This window comes from Pristis pectinata, chromosome 1, assembly GCF_009764475.1.
Source record: "Pristis pectinata isolate sPriPec2 chromosome 1, sPriPec2.1.pri, whole genome shotgun sequence".
Lineage (NCBI taxonomy): Eukaryota > Metazoa > Chordata > Chondrichthyes > Rhinopristiformes > Pristidae > Pristis > Pristis pectinata.
Window position 1 is genome coordinate 70,906,102 of NC_067405.1, and position 18,063 is coordinate 70,924,164.

The following is an 18,063-nucleotide window of genomic DNA, read 5'->3' on the forward strand; positions in this document are numbered from 1 at the left end:
TGATTGAGAGGAATAAAGGTTCCCCAGAACAACAATGTTTTTCTTCAAAATATATTATGAGATCTAGAGAGCAGGTAAAATCTTTTTCAATGTGGCAAAAGAAGTCCCTCCCACAACCCATCCCTATATTTTGAACTATAGAGTCGACAACCCTAACTGAAAAACACTATATATGTCTATATTGAAGGTAGCAACCTTTCATGTGAGGGAAGTTTGGACTAACTAGGCTTCTATCAGATGGAGTTTAGAACTCAGAGAGGGGACTTGATGGAAATATATAACACCCTGTGAGGTTTTGACAGTTGGATGAGAAGAGGATGTTTCCTCTTGTTGGAGAATCTAGAACTAGGGGTTACTGTTTAAAAATAACAAGTCAGTCATTTAAAGCAGAGATAAGACAAAAAAAATCCTCAAAGGGTGGTGAGTCTTTGGAATGCTCCTCAAAGGGTACAAAGAGAGTCTTTGAATATTTTTAAGGCAGATTTAGAGAGATTCTTAATAAGTAAGGGGGCCAAAGGTTACCAGGAGTAGGCAGGAATGTGGAGTTGAGGTTACAGTCAGATTAACCGTGATCTCATTGAATGGCAAAGTGGCTCAGAGGGCTGACTGGCCTGCTCCTGTTCCTAATTCGTATATATATGAAACCTGTTATTAAAACACATTTATTCTATGTCCATTTGGAAAAGATATCAATGTGTTTGAATGCAATCATGTGTAATTTCTGAAAAGATAACAAACATGTAAACGCTTCTACTAATACATGAAAGGATTAGTGAAGGCTTGTGTAGGTCTCCTACAGTCAGAAAATGGAGAATTTATAATGGGGAATAAAGAAATGGCATAGGAATTAAACAAATACTTTGGTTCTGTCAAAGAGGATGCAAATAAATTCCCAAAAACAGTAGGAAAGCAAGAGACTAATCAAAAGGAGGAATTAAAGGAAATTAGTGTTAAGTAAAGCAAAAAGTGCTGGAGAAATTAATGAGACCGAAATCCAATGAATCCCCAGGGCATGATACACTGTATCCCAAAGTACTAAAAGAGGTTGCCACGAAAATGACATTGGTTGTCATCTTCCAAAATTCTATCGATTATGCAACGGCTCCTCAAATCTTCATGTGTGGCAAATGCAACCCGACTATTTAAAAAAACAGAACGATAACAGGAACCAGCAGACTGACTGCCCTTAACATCAGTAGTAGGGAACTGATGACAAAGGAGGTGAGAACAGGACGGTAGTGCAGCGGTTAGCATAATGCTTTACAGTGCCAGCGACCTGGGTTCAAATCCAGCCACTGTCTGTAAGGAGTTTGTATGTTCTCCCCGTGTCTGCATGGGTTTCCTCCGGGTGCTCCGGTTTCTTCCCACATTCCAAAAATGTACAGATTAGGAAGTAGTGGGCAGGCTATGTTGGCGCCGGTAGGATGTCGACACTTGTGGGCTGCCCCCAGAACATTACGCAAAAAGATGTATTTCACTGTGTGTTTCGATGTACATGTGGCTCATAAAGATATCTTATCTAGAAAATATCAGTGGCATTAAACAAAGTCAATGTGGATTTATGAAAAGGAAATTATGTTTTGACAAATCTACTGGAGTTTTCTGAGGATGTAGCTGGTAGAATAGATTAGGGAGAACCAATGAATATGGTGCATTTGAATTTTAAGAAAGCCTTTGACAAAGTCCAACATAAGAGGTTAATGTGGAAAATCAAAGCACAGGGTATTGGGGTAATATACTGGCATGGACTGAAAATTGACTGAAAGACTGGAAACTGGGTGGGACTGTAGGTTGTGCAGAGGATGCAAAGAATTTAGAAAGTTGAGTGAATGGAGAATTACATGGCAGATGCAGTATAACATGGATAAATGTAAAGTTATCCACTTAGGTAGGAAAAAACAAATGGCAGAATATTATTTAAATAATGATGGATTAGGAAATGTTGATGTGGGTGAGTTTATATACCAACTGCAAATCTGCAGGTGCAACGAGCAGTTAAGAAGACAAATGACATGTTGCCCTCATTGCAAGAGGTTTTGAGTGAGCAAAAATGTATTACTACATTTATACAAGGCTGTGGTGAGACCACACCTGGAGTATTGTGTGCAGTTTTTGTCTCCTTACCTAAGAAAAGATGCACTTGTCGTAGAGGCAGTGCGGTGAACATTCACCAGACTGATCCCTGGATAAAACAGAAAATCCTGGAAACACTCAGCAGGTCAAGCAGCATCCGTGGAAAGAGAAATGGAATTAATGCTTCCGATCAAAGGCCATATATCAGAAATGGGAAGTAGTGAAAAGCGAGGATTTCCCAGTTCTAATGAAGGGTCTTCAACTTGAAACATTAACCCTCTTTCTCTTTCCATAGATGCTGCTTGACCTGCTGAGTGTTTCCAGAATTTTCTGTTTTAGTTCAGATATCCAGGGTCTGCAGTTTTTTGATTGCTGAGATAGAAGGACTGTTGTATGAGAAGGGATTATGTTGACTATGCCTATACTCACTGGAGTTTAGAACAATGTGAGAAGATCTCATTGAAACACCCAAAATTCTGACATGGCTCAACAGGAAGGATGCAGGGAGGATCTTTCACCTGGCTGGGTTGATCAAAACAAGAGATCACATGACGAGGCAAAATTGATGAGGAGAGTTGTTTTCACTTGGAGGGTGGTGAACCTGTGGAATTCTCTACCTCAGAAGGCTGTGGAGTCCACGTCTTTGATTATATTTAAAAGGGACGTAGATATCTGGACATCATAGGCATCAAGGGTTATGCGAAGAGAGCAGGAACATGGTTTTGAGAAAAAGGAACAGCTATATAGAACGGCAGAGCAGGCTTGAATGGCCAAGTACTCTTCTTCTGCTTCTATACTTAAACTGTGATGAAATAGAAAGCGCTTGAAATATTCACAAGTCGGACACCATCGGTGTAGAGGGAAACAGGATTATTGGTATTGTTTTGTTGTATTGTTTGCATGCCATCCAGACTGATCATTCCATACATGAGTAGATTGAGACAGTAAAAAGGAAAAATGAACGTAGAATATAGTGTTACATTTACAGAGAAAATACAGTGCAGGTAGACAAATAAAGTCCAAGGGCCACAAGAGGTAGATTGGGAGATCGAGAGTTGACCTTTTAGCATATGAATGGTCCGTTCAAGAGTCTGATAACAGTGAGACAGAAGCTGCCCTGGAGCCTGGTGGTATGTCCTCTCAAGCTTTTGTATCTTCTCCCAAATGGGAGCGGGAAGAAGTGAGAATGACCGTGGCGTGAGAAGTCTTTGATTATGTTGGGTGCTTTCGTGAGGCAGTGGGAACTGTAGATGGAGTCAAAGGAGGGGAGGCTGGTTTGCGTGATGAACTGGGCTGCATTCACAACTCTCCGCAACTTCTTGCGGTCTTGGGCAGAGCATTTGTATCAAACTGTGGTGCATCCAGATACGATGGTGTATCTGTAAAATTTGATGAGAGTCATTGGGGACATGCCAAATTTCCTTAACATTTTAGATCATTGACTACTTTACCAGAACGAGAAAGCTTGAAATCAAACTTTTTGAGTTCTCAGGAAGTGTGGGTCAGGGGGATGGGGTGGTTATGGAGAGAACAAAGCCAATGTCAGTATAGAATGGAGATCACAAGAGATTGAATGACACATGTTGGTATTTCTGGTTGAGAGAAGGCTTATTAATCTCATTTTATGTGTCTGAAGTGATATAAATAGGAGATGAATAAAAGAGGTCGGATTGATGCTGGAATTATGAAATACAAAACACTGCGGATGCTGGAAGTTTGAAATAAAGTGGAAATAGCAGAAAATACCCAGCAGTGAGGCGCTGATACCAAATGGCAAAAAGTGATTATTTGAAAATGTCATTTTAAGTGTTAGGTCCTGAGGCCTTTTGGCCCAAACCAATGTTGGGCTTCATTGGAAGAGGCCAAAGACACAGAGGTCAGAGTGGGAATGAAACGGAGAATCAAGGTGACAGGCTACTACAAGTCATCTTGAGTTTATTGCACAAGTATGCTGTGGTACAAGTACAGGATCTGGGTCACTCTTGTAGATTGATTGGATGTGGCGTTCACCAATCTATGTCTGGTCTCCCCAAAATGTAAAGATCTACGGCATGACTGGAGAAATACAAGTGAATTGCAACTTTTTACTTTGAAAGCGTGTTTGGATCCTTGGATGGTGGGAAGGGAAGAGTCAATGGACTCTTGATATGCCCTTTCACCTCTCGCCCTCTCATTGGTCCCATTACATCCACACCTCAAGATGTTTGCCCCCACACTGGCTTGTGATTGGATAAGTCTTGGAACGCTTGGCCCTATGGCAGATACTGCGATGTGTTTTTGGCCCAATGAGAGTCACTGGTTTTGAACACTCACAGTGGAGGGGAATTCAAACAGTTACCTCACCGGCGGCGCTATTCCTGCCAAAATGACAGCGAGCATCGACCTCGCACTGAGCCTGAGCCCGAGCCCGCGCAACTGATCTTCCGGCAGCAGCTTTCCGTTGGGTGACTGCGCACGGTCTGCCCTTTGATTGGCCGGGCGGAGCCACGGTGCCGCCCGCCGGCCTGCCATTGGGCGGGGTGGGGCGGGCGGTGTGACGTCAGCGACCAGCGCGCGGCGGAGCGGCTTCGGCCGCTGTGATTGGCCGACGGCCGGGGAGGCGCTGCGGCGGTTGGTCTCGCGCTGCCGAGCTGCGAGTCCCGTGCGGCGGTTCGTGCGTCGGGCGCTCAGTGTTCGGGGATCGCCGACTGTAGGCGGGTGGTGCCGGCGGCTCTCCCGCTCAAAACCTTTCCTATTCACCCCCTCAAACCCCTTTCCCCCCTCCTTTACCCCTTGCCCTTCCCTCCCTTTTACCTCTCCTTAGGCCTCCCTCGATTTTACCTTCCCCCCCCCCCCCCCCTTCATTGCCGGAGGGACGCGAACTATTGTTCCTACCGATCTTTATTTTCCCCTCCCCCTTCCATCGGCTCCTGGGCCGGCCGCTGGTCTCTTGCACCCACCCTCACCCCAACCCTCTTCCTTTGAGGCCCACCCCTCGGAACGGGCGCTGATCTGCTCTGCCCTGGACTCCCGGAACTGGTGAGTTTCAAAGCTGTTGGCTTGTGCGGGATGATCTGCTTCGCGCGTGTGTTTAATGATCCTACAGGTGGTTTTGTCTGACTACCAGGCCTAAGTAAAGCCCTGCCTGCCAGGCGGTGCCTGGTCTCGCCCACCTGCCCATAGGAGTGCGCTCACCGGGATCGTGAGGGGGCAGATGGATGTGTGTGTCCGGTATTGGGGTGGGGAGCGGGCAGGCCTTTAGTCTGTGCCTGATGTTGTTGGGGTGAGCAGGTATTTGGTCTATGCCTGAAGTTTGCTGGGGGGGGGTGGACAAGCGTTTGGTCTCATGTTGTGGGGCAGGCGTATGGTCTGGTCTGTGCCTGCAGTTGGGGTGCAGGTGTTTGGTTTGGTCTGTGCCTGATGTTTTGGGGGTGGACGGTGGGGAGGTGTTTGGTCTGCGCCTGATGATGGGGGGCAGGGGCAGGTGTTTGGTCTGCGTCTGATGTTTGGAATGGGGGGCAGGTATTTCGCCTGTCTCGTGTTGGGGGGCAGGTGTTTTGGTTTGGTCTGTGCCTGATGTTTGGGGGGGGGTGGTCAGGTGTTTGGCCTGTGCCTGATGTTGGGAGGGGTTCAGGTGTTTCGTCTGTGCCCGATGTTGGGAGTGGGGTGGCCAGGTATTTGGTTTGTCTTGTGTTGGGGGGCAGGTGTTTGATTTGGTCTGTGCCTGATGTTTGGGGGTGGGGGGGCAGGTATTTGGTCTGCGTCTGATGTTGGGAGTTGGGGGCAGGTATTTCGTGTGTCTCGTGTTGGGGGGGGGCAGGTGTTTTGGTTTGGTCTGTGCCTGATGTTTGGGGGGAGGGGGGCAGGGTGCAGGTGTTTGGTCTGTGCCTGATGTTGGGAGGGGGGTAGGGTGCAGGTGTTTGGTCTGTGCCTGATGTTGGGAGGGGGCGGCAGGTGTTTGGTCTGTGCCTGATGTTGGGAGGGGGCGGCAGGTGTTTGGTCTGTGCCTGATGTTGGGAGAGGGTGGTGGAGCCGCAGGTGTTTGCTGGAGTGTGCCCTGTGTGGGGTGGAGGATTGCCCAGATGTTTGCTAGCATGTGCCTGATGTCTAGTGGGTGGTTGGGAAGTTACCTGCTGGTGTGTGCACATTTGCCTGCTGCTATGAACCTGATGTGGGGGGTGGTGGGGCTGGTTGCGTGATGTGAGGTTCTTGCTGGGTGTGCCTGCTGGGGCTGCCTGATTGCTGGTGTGTGCATGGGTGCATGTGGCAGGGCCTTGTTGCTGGTGTGGTTTCTAGCTGGTGTGCCCCTACCATGGGGTTTGGGTGCCCAGATCAGAGTGACGTGCCTCTGTTATTGTGCAGCGTCCTTTAATCCTGTCATATTGTGGATCTTTGCCATTTTTATTATATTTCTAGTTTTTGATGTCAATGGTTGGGCAAACATTTGTACCTAAACTGAATGCCTTGCTAGGCCTTTCTGAGAGGCAGTTAAGAGTCAACCACATTGCAGTGAAACTCTAGCCATGTTTGGGGCAGCAGACTTCTTTTTCCATACGGCACAAGTTATCTAGGTGTGTTTTTGTGATCTTTGGTAGTCTTATGATCACCATAATAATAGCTTTTCATTCCAGATTCATGTAATCATTAGAATTTAAGGTCCTCAGCCTCCATTCAAACTTGTTTTGCCTGAACAAAGTCTAATAGGCTAATCATGATGCTACTGCACCTTCAAAAAGTAGTATGTTTGCTATTGACTTGATACATGTGTATGCAAGTTCTCTAAGAGCTTTATGGTAATATTTATGCCACTTTTTAATGTAGTCCTTTATGGATTGTAAGTGATATTGCCCATCCCTAACTGCTGTGTTAAGATTCCAACTTGTGTCTTGGATCATACAATAACCACAATGCTACAAAACCTGATTATGGGGTTTCTGAATGATCTCTATAGCCTTTTGGCATATTAGTCTATCCAGCAGATACAGTTGATTTAACCACATCTATAAAATATGAGTATATTAGATTACTAAACATCAGGAAAGGATTCAGCACTGCAATACAAGTGACCCCCCCCCCCCCCCCCCCCCCCCCCCCAGTCTCCCCGACCAACATTATAGCTGTTTGGGTAATGGAAATTTGCCCTTATGGAATTTGTACGTTATTACCCAAAGGGTGTTTCGGATGCAAAATGAAATTCCCTTCCTTGGAATTTGTTTTTTAAAAAAGAGTAAATAAACACTTTTCAACTTGTGTTTCTTGATACGTGTATAGATGATGCATCTTCACAATACGGAAAATCGCGTACAGACCCTATTCTAGGAGCGCAACTCCCTCATAACACAGAGGTGGCCTGTAAGTGATTTGTAAAACAGCTGTATCTCAAAAGCAGACTATGTAGATGCTGGAAATCTGAAACAAAAGCACAATGCTGGAAAGAATTATCATTTTGGATAATTTTTCAGCAGAACTGGAGTTCAGATGAAAGGTATCTCTCCACAGATTCTAACGTATCAAGCATTTTCTGCCTTTTTTGAATAATTTAAAACTGATTGCACGTGTGTGTGCTTGTTTTAAAATGTTGGAAAAAATGTTAATAGGCCATGGAGATGTAGAAGTTAATGTGATAGTTATTTGCTTGCAACAGAGTTGGTACTTACAAATCCCACTTTGGCTATGTCTTAGAATTTTCATAATGTTGAGTCTTTAAATTCAATGCAGGACTCTTTGGTTATACTGAAACAATTGCCTTAAAAATGGCACATTGGTAGAACAAACTGTAAAAATAATAAAGAATGGGTAGTTTCAAATACCATTGTTTATTTGGCTCTGGGCAGAGTCAAAAGGAATATGTAGCCATTAATGGACTTTAGCAATGGTATTTCAATTGTTAATTCAGCTTTATGATATCGTATAATTCAGTAGCTTTTTGAAGAAAGTCTCACCTGTGTCAACCACCCCACCCCCACCCAGATAAAGTATTCATGAAATAAAAATTAACAAATAGTTTTAAATAACTTTGACTTCTGAAAGTAGAATGGTTTGTTCACGGTGGGGGGGGGGGGGGTGGGTGGGAGAAGGGAGCTTGCGGGATAATGCAAACATATTCTCTTGTTAAGAAAAAAAAATACATGTTTAATCTCAGTAGAAACTCAATGTGAAGGTGTCTGGTGCATCATAAAGCAAGATTACTGTGTGCAGGTGAGCAGTGTAGCAAGGCATATCTTCTTACATGAGGTGCTTGGATTGGCTTTCATGTACAAAATAAATAATACCTTTACTGTATCCAATTCTAGTTATTCCACTTGAGCAGTAATTTCATGAAAGCAGGGAAATGGCCATGACAGCTAGCACAGTTCTTGTGTTAATGTTTTATGATGAACTTTATGATGGAAGGATGATTTCATAAGTGTGGGGAGGCTTTTAGTATTTTGCCAAATTAGTCATTTTTGTTTGAACCTGTCCTGTGCACATTGAAGGCACATCTGAAGGCCATTGGTTACCTGATGTTCTTAATTTAACATTAAGCAGCTTATTTTCCATAATCTTGGACTATTGAGGCCTATTGCAGATGTGACAAGTGTTCTACTAAATCATTGCAGTACCTGGGCAAAACTAGTGTGTTTCTGCTTGTAATAGTCTTTTCAGGCACTGAATTCCAGCAGCCTAATTTGAAAATGCACAATTACTGTGTGGTAACCATCTTTCTCTCTTCCATCCACATGCCCCCCCCCCACCCACCAAGTATGTACTGAACGAAATCAAAAGCACATTAGACTGATAAGTGGAAAGAGAAGAAACTAGTTCTGTGATTTGTAAGGCAGAATGTATGTGGGGCTTCTGAATTTAATGTTATTGACAGCCTCTTTGTATGTAGGGATGTCCATAAGTTAGGCATTCATAACCTGGGGACAGTCTGTAATGTGGTGACCAGAATTGTATGCAGTATTCAAGCTGTGGTCCAGCTGGTGATTTTGAGCAATTCTGCCATAACCTTCCTGTTCTTGTATTCTTTGCTTTGCTTAGTAAGGAAAACATTCCCTACGTCTTTTAAATCATTGTAACCTGTCCAACCTTTGAAGAATCTGTGAATGTACCACACACCTCTCTATCTTCCCATTTATTATTTATACCTTGCCTTTTTGTATGTCCCTTAACGTCTTGCCTTAGTTGCATTTCAGATTGAATTTAATCTTAAATGATGAGATATTATTTTTTCCCTATAGGTTAAAGCTTTCCTTACCACTGTCAACTACATAGCCAGTTTTTGCATTATCTGCAGATTTTTTTTTGTTGTGCCCCAATGTTGAAGTACAAATCATTGCAACAAAAAGAGGTACTGAGCCCTGTGAAATCCCACTGGTAAGAGCCTACCAGTCACAAAAAGACTTCCCACAATACCTGAGAAAATTTGACATTGAGCCACAATATATTAAGACCAAATGGTTCATTGAAGATGTAGGGTTTAAGGAGAAGGAATTCCAGAGCTTGTTTGACAGAGTAAATACAAAGTTTATGCACTGATGGTGAAGCTCTCATGTATGTAAATTTCCTATAGCAAAATTAGAACGAATAGTAGGTTTGGATGGGATTTGAGTGAGGACAGGAGGCTTTTCACACAAGAATTAAAAAAAAAATTTAGTTCTGAACGAAGCATCGCTTGAGCAAAGTTTAGGTGAATGATGAGTGCACCTGACTTAATGTCAGTTGGCATATGGACAATGAAATACTTGGCTGAATTGAATTGGCTCAAGGTTAGTTAGTTGATTCTGGCCATTATAATACACGGGTGAGGTCATTGAGTTAAGAATCGGTTGTGTAGTCTTGAGAATGAGCGAAGAGATGCTGGATACCACTGTTGCAGGGAAAAAGTCACAGGCCACTTTTGTTTATTAAATTTCTGTACTGTTGTTTTCAGAACAATGTTTATGAATGTCTGGGAGTTGTGCTCAATGTGTCACTGGAAAGGGGCCTGTGACACAGCTAAAGAATTGCTTAAGCCTATTGCTATATTAATATTTTCCACAAAAATTCAAAACTGTTATTTCTTGTATTTTTGAGTGTAATCTTAGTGATTTCATAATCAATTGAACTGAAAGGCTATTCAAATGAAAACATTTTGTCTTTGCTTCTATCTTCCTCAGTGGACAAGCTGTCTGAGAAATCTGATTGTATCCTTAGTGCACTTACAGATGGTTCCACAGTTTTGTATTGTTGATGCTTTTCTTCTGCCACACTCCATTTTCAGTGAGGATCATGCTTGCCTTCAGAGAACCTGGTAGAATACTAATTCCTATCATTCTACGTGATATCAACAAGTTATGATATTAAATGAATTTACAGCACAAAAAAGGCAGTTTCAGCCTAGGTCTATTCTAGTGTTTCTGTCTACATATGGAAGGAGTAAAGCACCTATAGCTGCTCTTGGTGGAGAGTAAAGAAATAGATGGATTAGATGTTCATGGTAGAGAAGACTGGTATTGCTAGGATGCCAGTAACTGTTAAAATGATGGAAAGAGGAAGGCTAGTAGCTGTTGGTAGGATGTTACTCCACGTGGAGGAACAACAGGTTGAAATAATAAATGTAAATGACTTTGATTTAGATGCTCTGCAGAGAGCTGCAGAGAATGAGAAAGGATTATGGACCAAAATACAAAGTGCTAGAGGAACTCAGCCGGTCAGGCAGCATCTATAGAGGAAAATGGGCAGTTGATGTTTTGGGTCAAGACCAAGATTCTGTTGGTTAGTTCATTCCTTGTCAACAGGAAGTTAAGAGGAGGCATTGGAGAGCTGTTGTTCTAGTTCCATGCCAAATGTCTGTTTCCCAAACAGTGTTCTTGTAGGTAAGGTTAATACTGAACTTGAGAGAAAAGGGTGCTGCATTCAGGGGTAAATGTGACTGAATGAATGGAGTAGCAAAATTGAGATAGCCTACATCCTGCTGGTGTTTCCAATGGAAAGATTTGGAGATGCTAAGATACCAGGGGGAGGAGTCTAACTGGTGCAAGAATTCTGAAAACATGGTCAGTTATGAGGTAACAAGGCTCCTGGCAAAAGAAGTGGGCAGGTGATGAGGTAATTAATGCATGCCATTTTGTTGAGCTCAATTTGCTGAGATAGGCATGCAAGTGGAGATCTCTTCAGGGATAGAAGAGAGTGTAAACATGGTAAATGGGGAAAGTTGAATGATAGAGGAAAAAATGATCTGCAGAGACACTGCTATCTAAGAGATGTTGAAATTTGTGATCCTTGATACCCAAAAGAGGGTGTACATTTTTGTTGGTGCTAGATAAGGTGGAGGAAGAACCAGAGCACAGGACTACTCTGAAAGAAAGGGAATTGATGCTATTGAAAAGAAGTTGGTGGTATGTCTGTCAGCACATGACTTTGAGCATGAACCTTTGGATGTATTTGATGAATGCATGAACCTGATGAAGGGTCTCGGCCTGAAACACCAACTGTTTATTTCCCTCCATGGATGCTGCCTGACCTGCTGAGTTCCTCCAGCACTTTTTGTGTATTGCTCCAGATTCCAGCATCTGCAGAATTTCCTGTGTCTCAGGGTAGAATTAGTTTCAATCCAGATGTAATCTTCCCAATACATCACACGCACATCCCTCCCCACCATTGGTAGTAGCTATAGGAGGCGCTGCCTCAAGAAGGCAACATCAAAGATCCCCACCATCCAGGCCATACCATCTTTTTGCAGCTACCATCAGGCAGGAGGTACAGAAGCCTGAAACCTCTCACCACCTGGTTCAAGAACAGCTACTTCAACCATTCAGTTCTTGAACCAACTGGCAAATCCTTAATCACGACAGTTTAGCAACACTATGATCACTTTGCACTAAAATGGACATTTTTTTTGTTTTTGTAATTGTGTTCTTTCTTGTAAAAATTGTGTATAATTTATATTTAATTTGTTTTTCTTGTGAATGCTGCTTATATGATGCTATGTGCCTGTGATGCTGCTGCAAGTAAGTTTTTCATTGCATCTCTGCATGTACTTGTGCAGATGACAAGAAACTCGACTCAACTTGGAATACTGAAAAGAATTGTGTGATGTGAGGTTAGTATAAGAAAGTGAAGCTGCACTAAAGACAATCTTACTGATAGGTGGAGCAAATGAAAGGATGGAATGGCCTATTTTAAGGAGCTTGGGTAGTTGCTGAGGAAAGAGATGGCTGTGAAAGTTACCTTGGGTACCAACATTAACTGGGCTATGTGCTAGGCTGAAAAGTTCTAAACAGTTTGATTAGCTGCTAAATATGTAAATAAAAGTAATGGTGATTTGTAGATCTGCAGTACCAATGTCTCTTGGCAGACTATAGCACACTTGCATTAGGTGTGCTGAATTATCATGTATGTTGGGTAGGGCATACAAGGTATTACCCTTATGTGTGGGAACTTTTTCCTGCTCCAGCTACAGTGTTGCTCTGCTTTGTCCATTTCCAGAGTACAGCCCACTTTTGCAGGACAAGTAAAGTTTGTCTTAAACTTTGTTACCAATGAAACTTAAGTCACTAGAATTTGAATTGAATGGATTGGTGTTTTTATGCAAGACTCTTGATCAGATATCATGCCAAAATTGTATCAAACAATGACTTGGATTGAATGTGAGAGGCATGGTACAAGTTTTCAGACAGTAGCAAAATTGTGCAAGTAATTGTTGGGAAGAAAGCTTTAGGTTGCTGGATCATGACAGTAGATTGATTAGGTGAACATAAGGACTGGCAATTTGAATTTTGAACCAGAGAACTGTGAGGCAATGCATTTGGGCATGACAAATAGGTTGGGGAATATGACTATTTTATCTACCCATTTTGCCACCTTTAAGGATCTGTGGACATGCACTCCCAACATCTTACCATTTATTGCATATTCCCCATAGAGACATAATAAATGCTTTTCTTTATTGCTCTTGGCACAAAATACAAAAAGCAGCAGGGGTCTATTCCTGAAAGGGTGGTGGTAGACATCCTTAATGTTTAAAAGGTCCTGGATGCTGCTGGCAAAGATGTCATTTACAAACTAATGGGAATTTGAAACTTCAGTTTTGTACACCAAGACACCGCCAGTGTCTTGAACGAGTTTCAGTTGCATTTCAAATGCTGATGAGTGGATCTAAGATCATCAATATATCCCATGATGACAAAGTGGTTAAGAGAAAGCAGTTTTATTTCATTAATGTTGCCTTCCATTGGTTTAAAGCAGGTGTCACACTGAAACCATACTTGTGTAATTGCAACAGCATAAACTTTTCTCTAAAGTTAGTTTTAAAGAAGTTAATTACCAGAAATATTTAGTAATGGAATATATTTCATTGCTAACCTAATGTTAGTCATAAAATATCGTTTAGCTAACTGTATCATTCTATTCATAGAATGATACAATGTGAAAGGAGTGCATTGCCAATGCCAGCTCTTCCACCACCCTTTTGGGAAATTCTTTAAAAATTCTTAATTTGTCAGTGTTTTTCTTTGACATTAATTACTTTGAGGTTTCAGCCTAATTTGTGGCATTTAATTGCAAATTGTCCTCAGGTTATTGCAGGGTTCTGTTCCTATGAACTGTAACCAGAACAGTTCGCAAGTCAGAAATGCGGCTGCGAACGGGGACCCCAGGCAGCAGAAGATTCCTCCAGCAGTCAGCAAATCCATACTGCCAGTCTCCCAAATGCTCATTCACATGTACAGGCTTTGCGTATGTCGGGTGTTCGTAGGGGAGGACCTGTAGATGTATGTAAACAATTCCCTTAAATTATTAGAAGAGCAAGTATTCCTTCAATTAATAAACATAGTTCACTTATTTAACTTTCTATGCATGGTTTAATCGACACATTATGAAACAATTGGAACTGTACTTTAAATATACTTTGAAGAACTTTGGGATATTATAAGGTCATCATCAAATGTTGTAGAAAAGGTAGTTTGTTGTTTCATATGTGATCTGTTTGGGTCAGGTTGAATTTTAAATCAAAGCTATGTAAGCTTGTCTCAGACAGCCTCTATCAAGGAACTAGAAGAGTTGGGGAAAACCTTTTGAGGGCTTCATGGTTAGTAATGTTAATTATTTTAAAATCTGAATTTTTTATTGCATTTTCTTTTACAAATGTGAGCATCTCAAACTAATATGATGCTCTCTGAAAGTCTGAATTTACCCTGTAACTTTCCCTTTTATGACTTCCAGAGGTGACACAAGTGGAGGCTGGGACAAATGCTTTTATAACATCAAAGTCTGAAACAATTTACGGCTATCTGTTTGCATTATTTAAATGTGACTGCAGAATGTAAATGGACAGACAGATAAACTATAAGAAATGTACTTTGTTAGTTTGTTTAATACGTTAACTTTATATTTGGTGTTTTCCTGGAATTTATGTATTACATTTGGTGGGGGAAAACTTTACAGATGCTAGATTACCTTTCCTTTCCACAAACTGTGATTGGGGTATGGTTTTTCTCACTTGAAAAATTGAAAATTGTTTTCTAAATTACTGTTCAATCATGATAATAGAATTTGATTAGTATGAAGGAATCAGTTGAAGAATGTAACTAATCTTTGATAAATGCAACAGTTTGCAGCCTTGGGCTGTACTTAACTGACTTTAACACAAAAAGAATATTGGCAGCTCTCTGAATTATGTAGTTTTTGTGATTACAGTTGGGGAAAAGTTATGGATCAGGACCTTGCAAATGAACACATTTAAAATAAGCACAATTAAAGGGAAAATACATAACTAAATTCCTTGAGTGGGATACAGAAGGTGGTTAAGTTGCCGGAAAGAAAATGGTGTGCACTAAGTCTGGTGAGAAATTAAATATTAATCATCTAGGACACTAAGATGAAGATTTATTCCCACTTGGAGGCATTTGTTCATTCTGTAATCTGCGCATGTGCAATGTCAAATATTTGCTATGCTTCAGGATTTGACCTTCCTCCCACAGTCCTTTGATCTTGCATTTTGCATTGTAGGATCAAAATCTCCTTGCATTATACTTTGATATGGGAGACTCCAGTCATGTGTCAAAACACCTGGAAAGGACTTTTACAATCTAATGTTTTTTCCTTGACCTGGTGGCTCTAGGAATTCATGGAGTACATGCTGAATTTTTCAAAAGTGCTCCAAGATGTCTTGAGCATTTTTGAAAAATTTTTGATATAAAAGGAAATTTATTCTTGAAACTCTTCCACTACTTATGTATGGATTTGCACACTACTATAAGCTTTTTAGTAAAGGTCAAAAGAACAGTAAGTGTGCTCATAAGATTCTGAATTTAAAACCAGGGCATTGTTTGGAAATGTTCAGTAATTTTGTACAGGAGTCAACATGATCCATGTAAGCATAAGCTGAAAATTACAGCCCTGAGAGTCCTGGATAAATATGCCTTTTTTTGGATATTTTAGACCTTAACATTGAATTTATGGCCACACAAGTTCAATGTTGCTTAAAAACTGCAACAACCTAACATCAATTTATGATATTTCACTTTTGGAGTTTGAAATTCTGGCATTTGTTTATCTCTCTGAAAAGAATTTCTTTCTGCAGTCCCCTTGATTAACTAAGATCATAGAAACAACTACGATTCTTCAGCCATGTTATTCCATGGTATGTTCAATTCATGTCTGTGGTATGTACTCGGGCAGAATATGCCCTCAAGGTTTAATTTATTTGCTCATGGGTTATTTCAATGGAATGTGTGATGTATATAAATAAAAGATACAAAATTCTTGGGACTGGACATGGAAAATGCAAGGATGTGTTGTTTTTCCCTGTCTGGGATGTCTAGAATCAAGGGTCATAGTTTCAAAATAAGGAGTTAGGCATTTAGTGTTGAGAGGAATTTTTTTTTACTCAGAAGCACTGTGCAGGCTCAATCACTGATTATATTCGGACTGATTTTTTTTTCTTTGTTAGGTATTAAGGGAATCGGGATATGGCATTAGTGTAGGAAAATGGCACTGAGGTAAAATATCCACGATTTTGTTGAATGGTGGAGCAGGCACCAATTGCTAAATGTGCAAATGCCTTAAAGTGGGAATAAACTTTGACCTTCAAAGTATCCCAGGCAATGGCAGCATTTATTGTGTATGTCCGTAGGGGAATGCTGCCGACTGGCACATTCCAGGCTGCAGGAGTATGTGCTGAGGGGCGTACTGAAGCTGGGCGCAGCCAACGCAAAGGCTCAATGGGTAAGGATGACAGTTTAGGGCTTTCTGCCACTGGAGAGGGAGGGGTGGGGTCAGGCGAGGAAAACCCCTAAATATTGTAAATACAGGACCGGGTAGCCCCCAGGGAGCCACACGTGTGGCATCGGTGCTGTTTTTTATATAAAAAGTAACACTAATGAATGATCTGTACAAGAATGTAAAGGCTTGTACTGTTTTATAGTTGTATATAGTTTGTCTTTTATTATGAATAAAGTTTATTTTGGAATAAAAAAAAAATTGCTGTCTACTGAGGAGGCATTTAAGAATCAACCACATTGGTGGATCTGGATCTGGAGTTGTTTATACCCAGACCAGAAAAAGATGACAAATGTCTTTCTCTGAAGGCTATCAGTGATTAAGGTAGATTTTTTGCAACAATGCAATAGTTCCATGGTTCCTGATTGTAACTGAATTAGCAGTCCAAGATTCTGGCTGCTAATTCAGTAACTATATCTATACCCTGTATGATTGTAGCAATATTCCTCTACTTGCTTTACTCCATCTGCCTTCCAACAAAGTGTGTTCCATTTTCCTTAATTACTTGCTGTACCTGAATGCTAACTTTCTTTCATGTACAAAGATGTCAGGACCCCCCTACAAAATAGCATTCAGTGGATTCTATTAACAACATTCTGTTTCTCTCCTGTTTTCATCCTATCCAAATGGATAGCCAGACATTTTCTCATATTACACTCTATCTGTTGTATTTTTGCTCACTAGCATAAGCTATCTATATCCCTTTTAGATTGTGTCCTCACAACTTGCTTTACAGAATGAATTTGACAGTGACTATTAATGAAGCATGCAAGTTAACACTAGTTTTGTAGCAAAAGCAGACAGAAGTTCAGGAAGAACCATTGGCCATGTATTGTACATGATTAAGCAGCTGTGTCCCAAAAACAGTTCAAGTTTGTAGATGTGTCACCTTTTTATGCACTGCTGAAACCACTGTATGTGGAGTTTTCATTGTAGTTCATGGGGAGGAAAGCTTATGGGGAAAAAAAGTGGTATTTCATTTTGAAAATGTTAAATAATTAGATCAGTGCAATTTGTTATTTTTGACTGGCTCCGGTATTATGCTTTATTTAATTAGAATTTTTGTTTCCAGGTTTTATCTTGACTTGTAGTTCCCTGCTTAATTTTCAGATTGGTAAAGAATAAACTGTGGTTTGTCTTTTAAGTTTAAAAATAAACAAAAAAATTGGAACCAGGTCAGTACAAGATGGAAATCATGGACTGGGTTCCTGCATTTTTGTGCTAATGTAATCCAATTGAAAGCTTTAGTTGCAAACAATTGTCCACAGAAGTATGTGAACAAACTATTTGAATTTGCTTTTGTTGTATTTTCTATCAAAATACTTTAAAATGAGACTGGCAGTTCCTCTAATGGGTAATGCTATAAAGTAGTTCTTTGCGCAGGTTTGTATAATGTTATTATACTGAGAACTACTTATGACAGATAGTCTGGCACCATGATTTACTACTTTTAGAATGGTTGAACTTTGGTTGTCTTTGGAGCTTAACACAGCCAGGAAGATTTGTCTGTTAGTATTTTCTCTAAGGTAAAATTTGTTTAAAAGACCTGATGCAATATTTAGGTTACCTAAGGATTTCTCTCTGTTCCGTTGCCAACATTTATCCCTCAATCACCAGTAACTGAGAAATTTTGTAAATTTGTCACATTTGTCTTCATAGCCAACAAGTTATTCTGGTTTCTGCTGTGAAACTAGAATATTCTGGTTCTATATAACTACAAGTTTGTTCTAGTTTACTTGGCAGTGCTATGCAGGTTCTAGAGAGGTA

The 18,063-nt window shown here is 41.0% G+C and overlaps 1 protein-coding gene across 17 annotated transcripts in view; it reads left to right on the forward strand.

The window, feature by feature from the left end:
* Positions 1-4,652: 4,652 nt before the first annotated feature.
* Positions 4,653-18,063, forward strand: part of pcbp3 (poly(rC) binding protein 3) — a 108,123-nt gene continuing 94,712 nt past the window's right edge. For 5 of the 17 annotated variants that reach the window (XM_052010094.1, XM_052010123.1, XM_052010066.1 and 2 more), the window contains exon 1: positions 4,657-5,091. The gene's annotated coding sequence lies outside the window, so the exon portion shown is untranslated. Of the gene's footprint in view, positions 5,092-18,063 lie in introns of all 17 variants that reach the window. The other 12 variants (XM_052010048.1, XM_052010057.1, XM_052010029.1 and 9 more) reach the window with 5 other exon arrangements.